The following is a 15,765-nucleotide window of genomic DNA, read 5'->3' as shown; positions in this document are numbered from 1 at the left end:
TAAAAAAGACTGATAAATATCGAGTCGTTATTTTCAAGAACCAATGCCTAAAAAAAAAGCGCGTCGGGGGAAAATCGAAGAATGCGAAGCCTCATTATTCCGTTCTAACGATGTTAACGAAAGTCAACGGCTATCTCGAATTTAGCTGCTAAACGAGATCCGCTTAAATAAATACGTACGCTTCAGTAATTATGTATTTTCAGGATCCATACATAAAAGTGTATTATTATGTTTGTAAACACACACAGACTGTCTAATCAACATTTTAACTGTCTGATTTTTACATGTTGATATTTCATGCGATGGAAGGAGTAAGAAAGTAATCTCACAAAACCGGATTACACGTGCAAGATTGATGCCCTTCTTATATAGAACTAGCGGACGCCGGCGACTTCATCCGCCCTCCTTAATCCGGGCCTCTCGCAAAATCCATTCTTAGCGGACCTCTTCTATATATAAACTACATCCCTGCCAAATTGCATCATTGTACATCAAACGGTTTTTAAGATTTCGTGATGAATTTCGCATTTACATCTATACTAATATTATAAAGCTGAAGAGTTTGTTTGTTTGATTGAACGTATAAATCTCAGGAACTACTGGTTTGATTTGAAAAATTCTTTCAGTGTTAGATAGCCCATTTATCAAGGAATACTATAGGCTATATATTATCCCCGTATTTTTACGGGAACGGGAACCACGCGGGTGAAACCGCACGGCGTCAGCTGGTAAATAAGATATGGGGTAGACAATGAGAATTATACCAATCGCACATTGGTTTGTAACTAACCAACGTTGCATCATTCTTGGAAATAGATCAATTAAAGAAAAAATCAAAAAAAATGACAGACAGAAAAAACTAGAAAGCCTCCCAAACATATTAGGAGTCATGCGTAAAGAAGAACAATTCTAAAAAGATTGAAAATAAAAATTCCTGCCGACTTTTATTACACGAATGGAAATATAAAGGACTCATTTCACTGGACTTCTTGCCGTACTCAAAAATTTTATTTGACTTGAAGGGAATGTAAAGGAGAAAGCCATACATATCCATACAAACTCGGGTCCAAATTATACAAATCATCCAGACCTGAGGATTGGCCATAAATTCGGTCAATTAAGGATCATGAGCCCAATTCTCAAAGAAATCTATGTTTGCCTAAATTCATCGCATTAGCTATGTCTAACTGACAGGCTACAGTTTTATCAAAGATTTGACACTAGCTTGATACATCTAATCAAAGATAATAATGTTAGACAATGACATCTCATTCTCTGATTGACTTTGACATTGACAACACGCATTTGCAAAGACAACTGACAATCAGTGAAATACGCATTAAAAATAATTTAAAAATCGCTACGATCGGTGTGAAAATAATGATATCAGTTTGTTTTCCGTGTTGGCGAATATTATTTCGGCTAAGATTCTAATGGAATAATCTAGTAAAATTTTATTGTAATTTCCCATTAGTATTATTGTAATTAAAGATTTTTTAAATTCTTTTAGTTTTTTTTTTAGGTTGGTGTGTACATTAAGTTTTTGTTTTTTTTTTAATAGTAAATTAAGAATTGTCTAGAATTAAACGCATGTTGAGTTAGCCTGTAAGTGGGGTGTAAAAAGTTAATTAATTAATTAATAAGGGTTGTTAATGATGATGATGAAATGTTGAGCTTTTCTTTCTTCAAAAAACTCTCAGTAGCTGCTGCTCATTATTTTTTTTATTTCTGTACTTATCATTCTGTAAAGTGGGCCCAATTTTGGATTGCCTTTACTTAAATCTTCATAAAAAAGTTGCAAAGACAAAAGAATAATAATATATAACACAATACAGTTTTATTTTAAATGTAGATACCTATCTACATCAGAGATTGGTTAGAGTAAACCGCATCCTATCCTAGATTACGCGCTACTAATATTGATTGCATCGTCCATTAGCAACAGATGAGATTGCACTCAAGCGATAACTTATCGATGAACAAAGAAACGTGCAGCTCCAAGAACTAGTAATAATCACGTATTCAATTTATTAACATCCTCTGACCCCTCCGAAGGAGACTCAGACTCATTACGCAGCTGGCCCCTCGTGAACTGGGTTCAAAGTTACACTTTAGTTTTACAGGACTATGGTAGAAGGTCTGACAGACCTCACAGCAAAAGTAGCTTTCAAAACAATAAAAAAATCTATATTTTTAAATGTCATTCATTCATCAGCAGGCTTTCTTTTAGAACTTGAGATTTGGTGCTTAAGCCCTCATTCGCACGAGAGATTTTTCACGGACGTTAAAAAAGCGGTCAAATACAAAAAAATGCATTCCAAATAATATGTATACACGACAGCGTTTTTAAAACACTTCGCTTTTTTAAGAAAGTGAAGTTGGAAATAGACCTTCGTTTAACTTCATACTATATTTAAACGTTTTTTTAACGTCCGTTAAAAATACTCTTGTGCGAATGAGGGCTAACTGAGGCATATTTTCAATCATTTATTTGTTCATACGCTGTTAGGATTTGCGAAATGCTTACGTACAACAATGGCATTTATTTTTCCAATTCAATCCTAAACCGATTTATTTATCACAATAAAAAAGTTCTAAACGGTTTTCTATTGCTATTCAACAAATAATTTAACTTGTAAAATACGCGTAAACGTTTTATGGCGTCTCGAAGTTTCACAAAACTACTAGTACTTGTACGGGTTTAAGGGGATTACGATAGAATTGGCCAATTTAGACACAAACGGCGATTACAGTGCGTGCTTCCGTACATGACATCGTTAGGAAAGAAAACACAAAGGTCAAAGACAATTTGGGCTTTCATCATTAACGAGTCTCCTCTCAGAATGAGGGGTTAGTCCACCACGCTGGCCAAATGCTGATTGGCAGATTTCACACACATAGAAAATTAGGAAAGTTCTTAGATATGCAGGTTTCTTTTCGATGTTTTTCCTTCACCGTTTGAGACTTGTGATATTTAATTTCTTAAAATGCACATAACTAAAAAGTGGAGGTGCATGTCCCGGACCGGATTCGAACCAACGCCCTTCGAATCGAAGGAAGAGGTCATATCACATCTATATTGCCAGAATTTTGGCACTTATTACAAAGATTTACGATAAGAATAGCAATAAGCACGACTGGCTTCTAACACATCCGAGGTTATTAATCATGAGTTCATTATGTAGTATGTATGTTAAACTGTGACACAATATTTCAGTGTCAACAAAGAAAACAATCAAATTGTTCAATTTTTTCTGTGTAAATATAGGTTATAAACCGTTATAGTCCGTTTATACGGAACAAATGTCGGGAAAAATACAGAAAAATATACCTAAGTATTTTTTTAATATCTATGCCTCAGGATAATTAAGGAGCTCCAAGGATGGAGGAGGAGGTTTATCAACTCCGACAATTATTGCTTTTTTACTGTATTTTTTTAAATTAAGTACTGTAAAGGAATCTTTAATTGTTTTAAACATAGCTAAATGCCTGTTAGTGTAAATATTTACATTTTACAGGGCCAAATTTCCATTTAAAATACAGTCTCTACTTTGAAAAGTTTACGTTCATAAAGGTGAAATTTTCGCAACAAATCAAAAGTTTCTTCGAGGTAATAAAGTTAATTTATTTAAATTAAGTATCGCCATTGATTCTGCCTAGTCCTTTATACGCGTAAAGATTGCCACCGTAAATATTATTACCCTTGTTACAAATTGTATTCCTATTCAATATTAACACGATATTAATAATATCAAGAGCTTTTGAATATTAACTTACTTATAATAATTATATCCTTTCTCCTTTAAGGAGAAAAGCCTGGCCCTCTAATAGGCTAATTAAATAGGCTTATAATGATTGTTATATTTTACTTTGGAACAAAATTAGATATTTCAAGAAAATATTTTGTATAATTTCTAATTTTACACGAGAAATGCCTTAAACTGGGTTACTTTTCCGGGCGATAATGTATCGTATATTAGCCTCTGTCCATTTAACAATACATCTTATAAATCCACGAATTCACGCCGGTCCCTACACAGTCGCTTCGTGAAAGAACGACAAATGGAATCTATCTACAGCCTTTCTTGATGAGTACTGTTTACCAACAAACACATTAGAAATGAAGGTAGAAAACGCATGTCATTTCATAACTTATTTATTTAAAATTATGTATGGTTTGTTTATAAAATGTTATACAAAATATATTAACCATTTATAAATGTTCTAAGCTTATTAATCAAATTTATGTTCATCAATTAGGTGTGAAATGACTAGTGATTTACACCCTCATTTTAAAATTATTTGTTGTTAAACAGTACTCATCAAGAAAAGGAGTATAGCATTTTTATCACCAAACAGGCTTGGACTTGACTAAACAAAGAATTAATAATAAATCGTTAAATATAACGCACTTTTTTATAAAATACTGCACTAATAAAACATTTACTATAGTTTACACGCACTTCTTTCACACACTATCAGAAACTACTATAAGTTTACGAAACTTTAGCGAACTTTTAGTCTCAAGAAAAAATTTACAGTATATCGCTTGAAATTTCACATTTTACCACACAATATTTTTATGTTTATTTAACGTCATCATAGTAATAATAATATTATATCAACTACTATTCAGTGTTGAATTAGTACACCGGTAAGTGATTATACGTATGTGACCGAAGCATAAACGTGCGTCCTTTCCGGCGCAAGTCCCGACCTCGACTGAACTCTGAACTTGAGTGAGGAGAGACTCTTATCACCTATTATACTTTGACAAAGAGATTTATCACAAGGCAGGTCAGACAGGACTTATTTCAATCTCAGCTATGCATATACATATCGGGATCCGGATTACTTTATTGCTTCCAATCTTCATTTTCATTTACTTTCGTCGGCGTGACAAAGATGTAATGAAAGGCGTAGCGGAAAATTTTCATTTTGTATGTTCAAAGTAAGTTATGAAATCCGATTGCTTATTTAATATATTTTATATTTTTTAGCCGACTTCAAAAAAAAGGAGAAGGTTTTGAATTCGACGCGTATGTTTCTTAACTTCGCCATTTATTAACCAATTTTAAAAAATATTTTTTTGTTTGAAAGAGTTTTCTAGATTGGTCCCATTTAATTTTCATGAAAAGCCGTCAAAGAGATCACGTATAATGTTATTTTTCGCTTTTTAGTTTATTTTCTGATTTTAAAATCGGTTCAATTTTGTTATGATTTATAGTATGTAAATTGTCTTTCAATATTTTTCAATTATGAAATACTAGTAGATGCCTCGTGGTATCGCGCGTAGTTCCCGTTCTCGTGGGAATACGGGATTAAAATAAAGCCTATAACACTTGCAACTAACGTGGCTTTCTAATGGTAAAATAAATTTTAAAATCGATTCAGCAGTTCCAGAGATCATTCTCTACAACACCACAAACTTCACCACTTTAGAATATTAGTATTGAATAATATTTTTTTAATAATGTTACATAAAAAAAAAAACGGTAAAAAGCTTGGAAATTAATTGCATTATCTGGTTTCAAATAGAGGGGTTTGAGAAGAAAATCTTCTTGCTGTCACCGTTTATTCTCTTTTTACTAAGGCTAAAAACTTTTCACTTCGAAGCGGTTTTCCAATCTTCCTTGTTGAGCTTATTTAGTTGCCTTATTAAAACAATATTATTGAACTTGAAGTTTCAATATTTATAAGACGCCATTCTACTTTCAATTAATTATTTTTCGACGCGTCCAATTCGGTATAGCGACCTGTTAAATAAATTATGCTTAAATCATAAACTTATTTCATTAGATCAATTTATTTTAAAATGTTTAAAATGCTTTTGGGATTTTAATATTTACTTGTAATATTATTATTTCTGTTCATCTTCAATCAGTAGTTAATATATTTTAGTAAGAATAAGAATATATATACGTTGCACTGTCGTCGACCTTGCAGATATGGGAAGTACTTAGGTACTGTCTTCTTTAAATCTTAAGGAAAGAGAATATACTACTTATATAACATTATGTATTACTTAAATATACCTATGAATGGCCATAATTTTCTCAAAAACTCTACTGATTCGATCGTTATTTAGGTGTGCTAAGGTTATAACATAAAGGCGATTTATTTCTCCATGAAAATAATTATGACAGAAACATTTCATCGCATAGGGATTTCCAAACATCACGATCCTGAACCGCCTGCATCCAGCGAATCCCTGCGACTCGCTTGACGTCATCAGTCCACCTGGTGGAGGGTTGACCAACACTGCGTTTTTAGTTGGTCGCCATTCCAGCACCTTGGGACCCCAACATCCATCTACCGAACTAATGTTATCGCCGCTTTGCAACGACTTGCGGTACGGGCGGCTTCAGTGTGCTCGTGGCGTTCGAGCCGTCCACATCTCTTGTTGTGCAATTCTTTATGGGTTACTTGGGATAGGCGGGGAGAGTGACTTGAGTGGAAAAGGGGAGTGTTAGTCGACTATCAAAGGATCCTTTAACCCTACACACATCGTTCACAAGTACGTGACTTCACTCAAGTCATTCTCTGCGATTCTAGGGTCTTATTTTGGTTATAGTTTGATTTGTTAATAAGTTGTCCTGACAAGTGTTGTGAATAACCATAACCTTTGTTCGACATTAGTTTTCTTATATTTGTAATCACTTTTGAGTCCTATAATACTATGTGATGTGTTTCTACTATGTTCTATCAGCAGTATTAGTCGGAACGTTCTGTTTTGCGCTTTCGCCTAATTCTTAGTTTCCTGAATCGACCCAGTTTTCTATATAAATAGGCTAGATATAGGTGCGGTACGCAAGTATGCGACAGGGGAGGTTTGAGGGTGACATTTTCACGCTTAACATCCGCGTCTCCACTAAACTTTATTTATAGGTAGGGTGTGGAGTGCTTTATAATTTGTTTACCATATGCGCAGTCATGATTAGATTTATTATTCGAGACGAAGTGAAGCAATTTACTCTATTCACAGTGGCAAGCTCTTCATAGATGTAAAAAATCGTAGTCTATCATCATCATTGCACCTGTATTGCAGAATAAATTTTGCATTTTCATAAAGTTAAAAACGTTGTCTTTTGTGTGTCCACTTAATTTCTAATCTGTCTAAAAACTGTAACAAAACTTGTTGCAACTTTTATTGAGCATACACGTACTGCCTTCATATCATATTAAGACGTTCCTAATTCTTAGCAGCCTGTTTAATAGCCCACTTCAGAGCCTGTACTACTACTACTAGATACTAGCCTATTCATAAAGTTTTTTTTTTAGGCTCCTTATGGGACCTCAGCGGCGTCACCGGGGGTTTGGGCGAGCGCAGAAGCATTGCCTGATGGGGCCCGAAGGCAGAGTAGATGGGCGGAACGACCCTCTAAGGGCGTCTCCTCTGAGACTCGGACCTCGGCTTAGAGGGCCGTTCGGGAAGGGTGTTTTGGCATGAGTGTATCAGTCCGGGCGCCCCCGAAATCGTGAGTTAAAAAGCCCACGTCTGGGTGACGTCAGATATCGGGGACCTCGTCTTCGCCGGCGAAGACGCTGTGTAGCTTGTGTTTGTGTTGCCTGGGAAGCATTGTCGTTCGTTATGACATCGTCAGGATCGTAAAGGACGTTTTTTGGGCGTCTAGATCTACAATCAGCGTTAGTATCGGGGATGTAACCCCTAAACCTCTTCAGGTCCTTCAGAACCGATTCATGCGTCAGGCCACGTGCGCTCCGTGGTTTGTGCGCAATAACGACCTACATAGAGATCTAGATATCCCCATAATAGCCTAATATATGAAACAGCTTTTATTTTGAGCCACCACCTCCACCGACCCCAACCAACTAGTGGTTGAGGCTTGCAGCTACATCCCCGATATTCATAAAGTTTGGCTAATGAAAGTAGAGACTGAAATCACCCGCCAAATTTAAAAAATCATTTAAACAAATTAAAAAAAGCATGCGTTTTCATAATTTGCTTAAATTAATTTTTTGTTTGTGAATACATTACTACTTAGACTAGAAGTATTAATCTCAGTTGTTCCAATATTTGCACTATAATTTTGAGTATTTACTCAGATTTTTTTAAATTTAGCGGACGATTTAGGCTCCTTCTCTTCCTTCAACAAACAAACAAGCTCTTAAGCTTTATAATATTAGTATAGATTCTTACCGAGTAAGTGTACTTGTAGAAGTATATATAACAAAGATAAACCTTGCACTATTATTATATTGTTAGTATAATTTCAATTACCTCGAGGTCGTAGTAATATCAAATCTTTAACAACAAAGACGCTTGGCCCACATGTGTCAATCATATAGCGTTGAAAAACAACTCAATGTGATGTACTAACAATCATTATTATTACTGTACGTAGAAATTTTCCATAGGTGCCCCAGATATGCTTCACAAATAGCCCTATAGGTAACTACACTTTAATTTTTTTTTATTCTTTACAAGTTAGCCCTTGACTACAATCTCCCCTGATGGTAATCTAAGATGGAATCGGGCTAACTTGTTAGGAGGAGGATGAAATCCACACCCCTTTCGGTTTCTACACGACATCATACCGGAACGCTAAATAGCTTGGCGGTACGTCTTTGACGGTAGGGTGGTAACTAGCCACGGCCAAAGCCTCCCACCAGCCACAAATTAAAAATTTAAAATAAAAAAAAATAGAAATTATTATTAAATTATTTATATTTATTAGAGCCGTGATAGCCTAGTGGATGTGACCTCTGCCTCCGATTCCAGAGGGTTTTACCAGAGAATTTTCTTAATTCTCTGCGTGTGTGAAGTTTGCCAATCCGCATTGGGCCAGCGTAGTAGGCTATTGGCCTAACCCTTATCTTTCTGAGAGGAGACTTAAGCTCAGCAGTGAGCCGAATATGGGTTAATAATGAATATTGCTATAGATTAGTTAAGCAACAGTTGGTTATGTTGGGGTAGAGAATTCTTATAAATATTTTTTACAATAATTTAGAATTGATTCAGAGGAAAATCTTAGGTATCTCTTGAAGCTACTAACATAAAATTAATTAATTATTGATAACAAATTATTCATAAAAAAGTTTCCCTTGATCCTGGACTAGGTAGGTAATTAAACGATTTTCGATTTTGAACGTGCAAACAAAAATGCTGATCAGTAATTTAAAATTTTCACATTAAAATGTATTTATAGAATTCATTCCCGTGCATCTGCACACTTAATTTGTGGGATTGATTTTTGCCATACTGACCGTATACTGAAATGTAATTTTGTTGATAAAGCGTGATTTTTATTTTGATTTGATTAATATTATAATATTAATAAAGGCAAAGATTTTATATTATTAGATATGCCACTAGCGTATCGAAACTGAGGCGGTCAAAAGTGGCTAATAGTCTTAATCTCATTTAGTGGCATTGTAAACAACGAAAGTCATTTAAACAAATAAGACCTAAATGGTCCGCGTGAAATTTAGTTTTTGACAAATCGGGAACCATGTTTTTTTCCGTGATGAAAAAAATGTGTTAATCCAAAGTAAAATGTATTTCCATTCCAAATTTCGGCTAAATCGGTTCAGTAGTTGCACCGTTCAAGAGTAACAAACATCCATACAAACTTTCGCGTTTATAATATTAGTAGGATTAGTAGGATAATGTCGAGCTGTGTCTCGGGAAGTGTAAAAACCATGCATATAATTTAAGTAAGCTCAGTGAAGTAGCTAAATTCGGATAATATTTTGTGGTGATTTTATAGGCACGTAAAATAGCTATTACTATAGGTATATGTAGTTTTTATAGATACTTCCTGAACATTGTAGACAATATTTATGTATTATTTGTTTAAATTACTTTCGTTGTTTAAGTACTATGTGATTAAATGAAATGAAAGACAATTAGCCACCTTTGTTAGCCTCAGTTTCGACGCGCTAGTGACATATCTAATAGTATAAAATCTTTGCCTTTATTAATATTATAAAAAGGTAAAGTTTGTGAGATTGTAGGGGTTACTACCTGGATCTACTGAACCGATTGTGAAAATTCTTTTACCAGTAGAAAGCCACTTTATTTGTGAGTGTCATAGTCTATAATATATTATACCCGTATATCCACGGGCACAGGAACCACGCGACTTCCGCGGAGCTGTTTAAAAAAATATGAGTCGCCATTCCAGCACCTTGGGACCCCAACGGTCATCGGCTCTTCGAACTATGTGCCCCGCCCATTACCACTTAAGCTTTGCGACACGTTGGAGATTTGTTTTATATAAGTATTCATTATTTTCAACAAATACATATAATTAAGCCTAACCTAGCAACATAAACCACAGTTGGTTTTACTGTGCACAGGCTATATTTAGTTTTCGGTACTTCACCATTACTTCACATCTCGTATAAAGTGTCCTCTAACGATAAGAATATTTCTCACAATTGAATACCTTTATTGTAATCATGGAGTCAGGTCTGACGTCCATTCATACCAAACTGTAAAGCGATACGGAAGTACAAAGAGCCTCCGATAAAAATACGGACAAAAATAAAAGGCCCAGATAAAGATGAATAGCATCAATTCATCTCGGAGTTCCTGAGCAACTAAAAAGATAAGGCTGTATGGTGAGAATGTCATTCCACGAGCTAGATATCCTCACTTGAGATATATTACGGTAATTTATTATACTTCCTTGTTTGTCTACTAAATTACATGTTTACTGGTAACTATTCATCCCTAAACGAATATCCGATTCAATATGTTACATTTATTTAATCGTCGTCGGCCTCCGTGGCGCAGTGGTGTGCTGTGTGTCCTGGGTTTGATCCCTGGACTGATTGAGGTTTACTAAATCGGTCCAGGTCTGGCTGGTGGGAGGATTCATCAATGGGTAGTTACCAGCATACCTAGGGAGTGCTCAATTTTCGTCGTTTTTTTTGTTAAATAACTTGGAAACTATTTATTTTAAAATTACTGTAAATATATATTTGAGATCCTTATAACGAGCTCTTTCATTTAAGGTGTTACATGATGCAGTTTAAAAAAAATCTGTGTGTTTTTCATTTTGCCCCCAATAGTGGGGGGCAAAGTTGTATTCTTCTATTATGCTTCAGAGTTCTATAGTTTTCCGGAAATCTTCAAGTAGAAAGCTAACTTCTGTAATTTTTTCAAAATTTTAGATTTAGTAGTTTTGGAGGATGGTCTATTTTCTTGATATATTTTTAAAATCCTCTCAACCTTCTCATTTGATGTGTCACATGATGCAGTTTGAATTTTTTTTTTTGTGTTTTTCATCTTGCCCCCCAAAATTTACCTTCATATTCAAAACAACAATACAGCATAACAGTTTTTATGTAGATTTATTGACAGTCCCTGGATTCCGAGGTATATATCTCACGGCGCTCCACGAATATATTTTATTGCGACTCGATTTTTAAATGTGGACTTTTTGACGCCGCAAAGGCCGTCAAAACGTCCACTGCCTTCCAACACTATTACGCGTAAGTACTCGTATATGTCGGCGCTAGTAAGTTATTTGATCATTGGCTCGTGTAATCATGAGTCGAGATAGTACGAAGCTAGGTGGGGAGTAGTGGGAGACCGAGTGCTGGCGATATAAGAGACCGCTGGGATGGTATCTCTATATATAGCTCATTCTTGTCGAGGCGTTGGATCCATCCACACCTTTGTTGGATAATAATCCTGGGTTGTTATGGGATAGGCGGGGAGAGTGACTTGTCAAAGTCGCCTTTAACCCCTACACACATCGTTCACAAGTGCGTGACTCCACACACGGTCATTCTCTGACATTCAGGGTGTATTATTCATTTTGTAGACAACCGCTTCTGATGTCAAACCCATTTTCTCCGACATATATTAAAAAAGTGCGACTATTTTCCTCAACATTTTACAGGATTATTTTCCTCAAGTTCCTGTTTCGACTTGGGAAAAATTGTGATGTCTACGAGCACATATTTTGTATCTCGTAATACAAGCAGCTCGGTAATTGCATTGAAGAGTTCGCTAGCACCCAAGTTATAATTTATGATTATATCTTGCACAAAGTTGGAGATGTTTTCCATATAACTTCCTTAATAAGAAGTCGCTTATTACTTTGTATCTTCAGACACCATGTCCTAAATAAGAAAATATGTTCCTAAGCCTTTTAAAACCGTTGAAAAAATCAGAACATTTTGGGATTTTATCATTGCTGATATATTGCTGAGCCTGATTATAATCAGTCCTGGGTTCACCTATACGCTATTTCAGCAATTGCTTAGGACATCTCTAATACATGCTGAGCTCGAGTCTACTCTCAGAATGAGAGGGGTTAGGTTAGGCTAGGCTAGTCCACCACGCTGACCAAATGGGGATTGAAAGATTCACACACGCAGAGAATTCAGAAAAATCTCTGGTATGCAGGTTTCCTCACTATGTTTTTCCTTCACCGTCTGAGATACATGATATTTAATTTCATAAAATGCACACAATTGAAAAGTTAGAGGTGCATGACCCGGAACGGATTCGAACCCAGGATTCGGAGGCAGAGGTCATATCCACAGGACTATCACAGCTATTATATTACTTCATTTTTGTTTGATTAATTATTATTAACATAAAAAGAAGTAGCGTACTAGTCTCTATCTCTCGTCTTCACTTACTTACTTTTTTTATTTATCCTTTTTTAGTGTAATTGAACTAGATTTTGATCTAGGCAAGAAAAATTCCCTCAAGGTATGTTGCTCTGTGTAGTCATCTTAAAACTCCCATTGACAGTCACCCAGTGAAAAGTCCTCATCAATACAAATTAATCAAGCCCAATCACAAGATACTCTTGTGTAAGGGCTCTTACGATTTTTGAAAGTTCCCTCGATTTCTCCACAATCCCATCATAAGATCCTGATAAACACTATGAAGTAGCTTTATAGTGAAGTGCAGAGTGCTAGTTACAATATATCGTCGATATCGACAGTATTTTCACTTCGGTTACGTATTTTAAAATGCAAGCATAGATAAAGGCGTGTGTTACATGGATAGTCGGAATTATTTGAATTACTTACTTCTATAAGAACATAAAAAGTTTGTTTTTGTTAGTTAAAAAATAATTAGTTAAGCAGTTCGACTCTTATAATTGGACTTGTCAACACCGTGAAATTACGGGAAATACTCCCGAGCTTCCTGTATAATATAGTTAAAGTAAATCTATACTAATATTATAAAGCTGAAGAGTTTGTTTGATTGAACGCGCTAATCTCAGGAACTACTGGTCCGATTTGAAAAATTCTTTCAGTGTTAGATAGCCCATTTATCGAAGATGGCTAGAGGCTATATTTTTTCCTGTATTCCTACGGGAACGGGAACCACGCGGGTGAAACCGCGCGGCGTCTACTAGTTATAAATAAGTCCGAGGCAAAAGTTCTCGTTCAGTTTGCCTTCGGAAATAATAATATTTCGTAACATGTATATTGTATATCGTGTAACAGCCTACCATACCATCGATTGGGCTATTGTACAAAGTTGAACCTCAATAAATCTTCCTAATCAAGGGCCGGAAGGGAACATACAATACAAAGACCGCAACTCCATAAACTAGACTTACGAGTAAGTAATCATTAGAGTTAATGTAATGAAATATTTCACAACTTATTTCACTTACTACAGCCTTTGTTGTTGAATACTGTTTACCAACAAATAAATTAGAAATGAGGGTAGAAAACGCATGTCATTTCATAACTTATTTATTTTAAATTATGCATGGTTTGTTTATAAAATGTTATATAAAACATATTAACCATATTTAATTGTTTTAAGCTTATTAATTAAATTTATTTTCATTTATTTGAGAAGAAGTTAATTATAATTATTATTAGGTGTGAATTGACTAGTATTTATACCCTTATTTTTAATTTGTTTGTTGATAAACAGTACTCATCAAGAAAGGCTGCATTATGGTAGGGTCATATCAAAAAAAAACTTGAGGTATAAATTAATTTATGACAGAAAAAGATTTTTTAAAATTAAACAAGCGAGTTCGTATTGAATCTGATCTTGAGAGAGTTTTCAAATTATCTCTGAATTCATCAAATCGCTGATTTCTCATTTTAATTAAATGTCCGTCATAATGTTGTCGACGATTACTATTCTTCTTAAAATAGAAAACTTGCAAATCTCTAGTTTTTTTTAATCGTTTTAACGGACATGAAAACAGTAGTTATAATATATTAGTAGTTTTCACTATAAAATTACATCGGTTACCAAATTACTGATTTTAGAGTTCTGAACCTCAAAAGGAATTTATGAAATCAACTGACTAGCTTTATGATACTACTAGAGCAAATCTACTGACTAGCTTTATAATATACACTACTACTATCTAATTAATTCTAATGAATTTTTTGCGCAAAGGATCAGCCTGGCTGTCCAGCGCGGAAATGCAGCCAGTATTCTTGCCACCATTCCACGTGGGCATGATTTGTATAGATAGTTATTAGGATATAAGTTAGCTTAAGTTCCATAATGTATTCTTTCTCAACAAAAAAAAAGAAAATGAATAAATATTTAAATCAGCGAGACATCAAAGCACTGAGAAATTATAAAATAATAATTATAACTAAAACACACAACAAATATAATTATAGCTAAAAAACACACAACAGCAAATCAATAGATAATATAAGTAATGATTTTAAATAAAATGAGATTTGTACCGCAACAAACAAACTAGCTAGGAGATGTACATTCGCACCGTAAAGTTAATCTTCAATTGTCGCCTGATCGTCAATTGTCGCTCATCAAAGCTGGCTGTGTTATGGATGCAAGACACATCACAGCCACTTCGTGAGCGACATATGACGTAAATTCAATCGTTGCGACATTTCCAGTGCACAGCCTCACTCGTAGAAAATGGATGTGACTTGAAAAACCGACCACAAAGCGTTCAAATACAACAAACACGAAGCTTTTTTATAGAGCAGTGTTGCATTTTCAATATTGGGCGTTGGAAATAGACCTTTCATTGAACTTCATACTATGCGCTACGCCCGCCAATACTGTGTTTTAAAGCATCGCTTTTTTAACTCTCGTCTCGTCTTAAGTAATCAACTGAACCGAAATGCAATAGCAAAAACACTTACCTTTTCGACGAGATCGATCCATGTGGTAACCTCTATACGGCATCCTCGCCAGAGAACGTTATGTTACACCACTTGCTCAGTTCTGCACATGGCCACTGCCGAACAAAATTAAGTGAATGTTCATACCTATATTTTAAAATTTAATCAAAGGTTTCACACTTTCTTTCCGATGAATGAATAAGTACACGGTTTATAAACACGAACCGAATAATTTCGTGCCGGGCCGGGGAGACAATGAAGTCCACCAGAAGCAGTGTTGGACGCCATCGGTACAGTCAAGAGTAGGCACGGTCACTGACTGGGGCGAATGACGGACGCGGTCGGATGCTGTGGCAGTTTTTATATCTACCCTCAATTCGCATGATATTTTGCCCAGAACTAGAAATTAATCACAGATAACTAATATTAGCGCGCCGTAACAGTATGTATGCTGATGGTAACATTATAAAGAGGTAAAGGAGGCCGGTCACATTAAACCTGGAAATCTCCATTTTTTAATACAAGTATTTTTTAATATAAGTAGTTAAAACTATAAATTTTTTTTTTAAAACTATATTTTTAAAGTATAAAAATGTTTATGTAGCAGAATAAAAAAAGATAATTCTTTGCCTATGATATTCTCCCCTTTACTCAACTACCTATAATATAATATACCTACCTACCTAACAG

The 15,765-nt window shown here is 35.0% G+C and overlaps 2 protein-coding genes across 4 annotated transcripts in view; one reads left to right on the top strand and one right to left on the bottom strand.

Annotated features, from left to right (window-relative positions):
• Window positions 1-15,384, bottom strand: part of LOC112042932 (tachykinin-like peptides receptor 86C) — a 112,322-nt gene extending 96,938 nt beyond the window's left edge. For 2 of the 3 annotated variants that reach the window (XM_024078144.2, XM_052883886.1), the window contains exon 1: window positions 4,413-4,710. The gene's annotated coding sequence lies outside the window, so the exon portion shown is untranslated. Of the gene's footprint in view, window positions 1-4,412; window positions 4,711-15,096 lie in introns of those variants that run through there. The other variant, XM_024078146.2, reaches the window with a different exon arrangement.
• LOC112042933 (mediator of RNA polymerase II transcription subunit 4) overlaps window positions 1-15,765 on the top strand; it is a 121,588-nt gene that overhangs the window by 66,067 nt on the left and 39,756 nt on the right. The window lies entirely within an intron of this gene.

This window comes from Bicyclus anynana, chromosome 10, assembly GCF_947172395.1.
Source record: "Bicyclus anynana chromosome 10, ilBicAnyn1.1, whole genome shotgun sequence".
In the NCBI taxonomy this organism is placed as follows: Eukaryota; Metazoa; Arthropoda; class Insecta; order Lepidoptera; family Nymphalidae; genus Bicyclus; species Bicyclus anynana.
The sequence above is the reverse complement of the archived record's forward strand: the minus strand, read 5'-3'. Positions and strand labels throughout refer to the sequence as shown.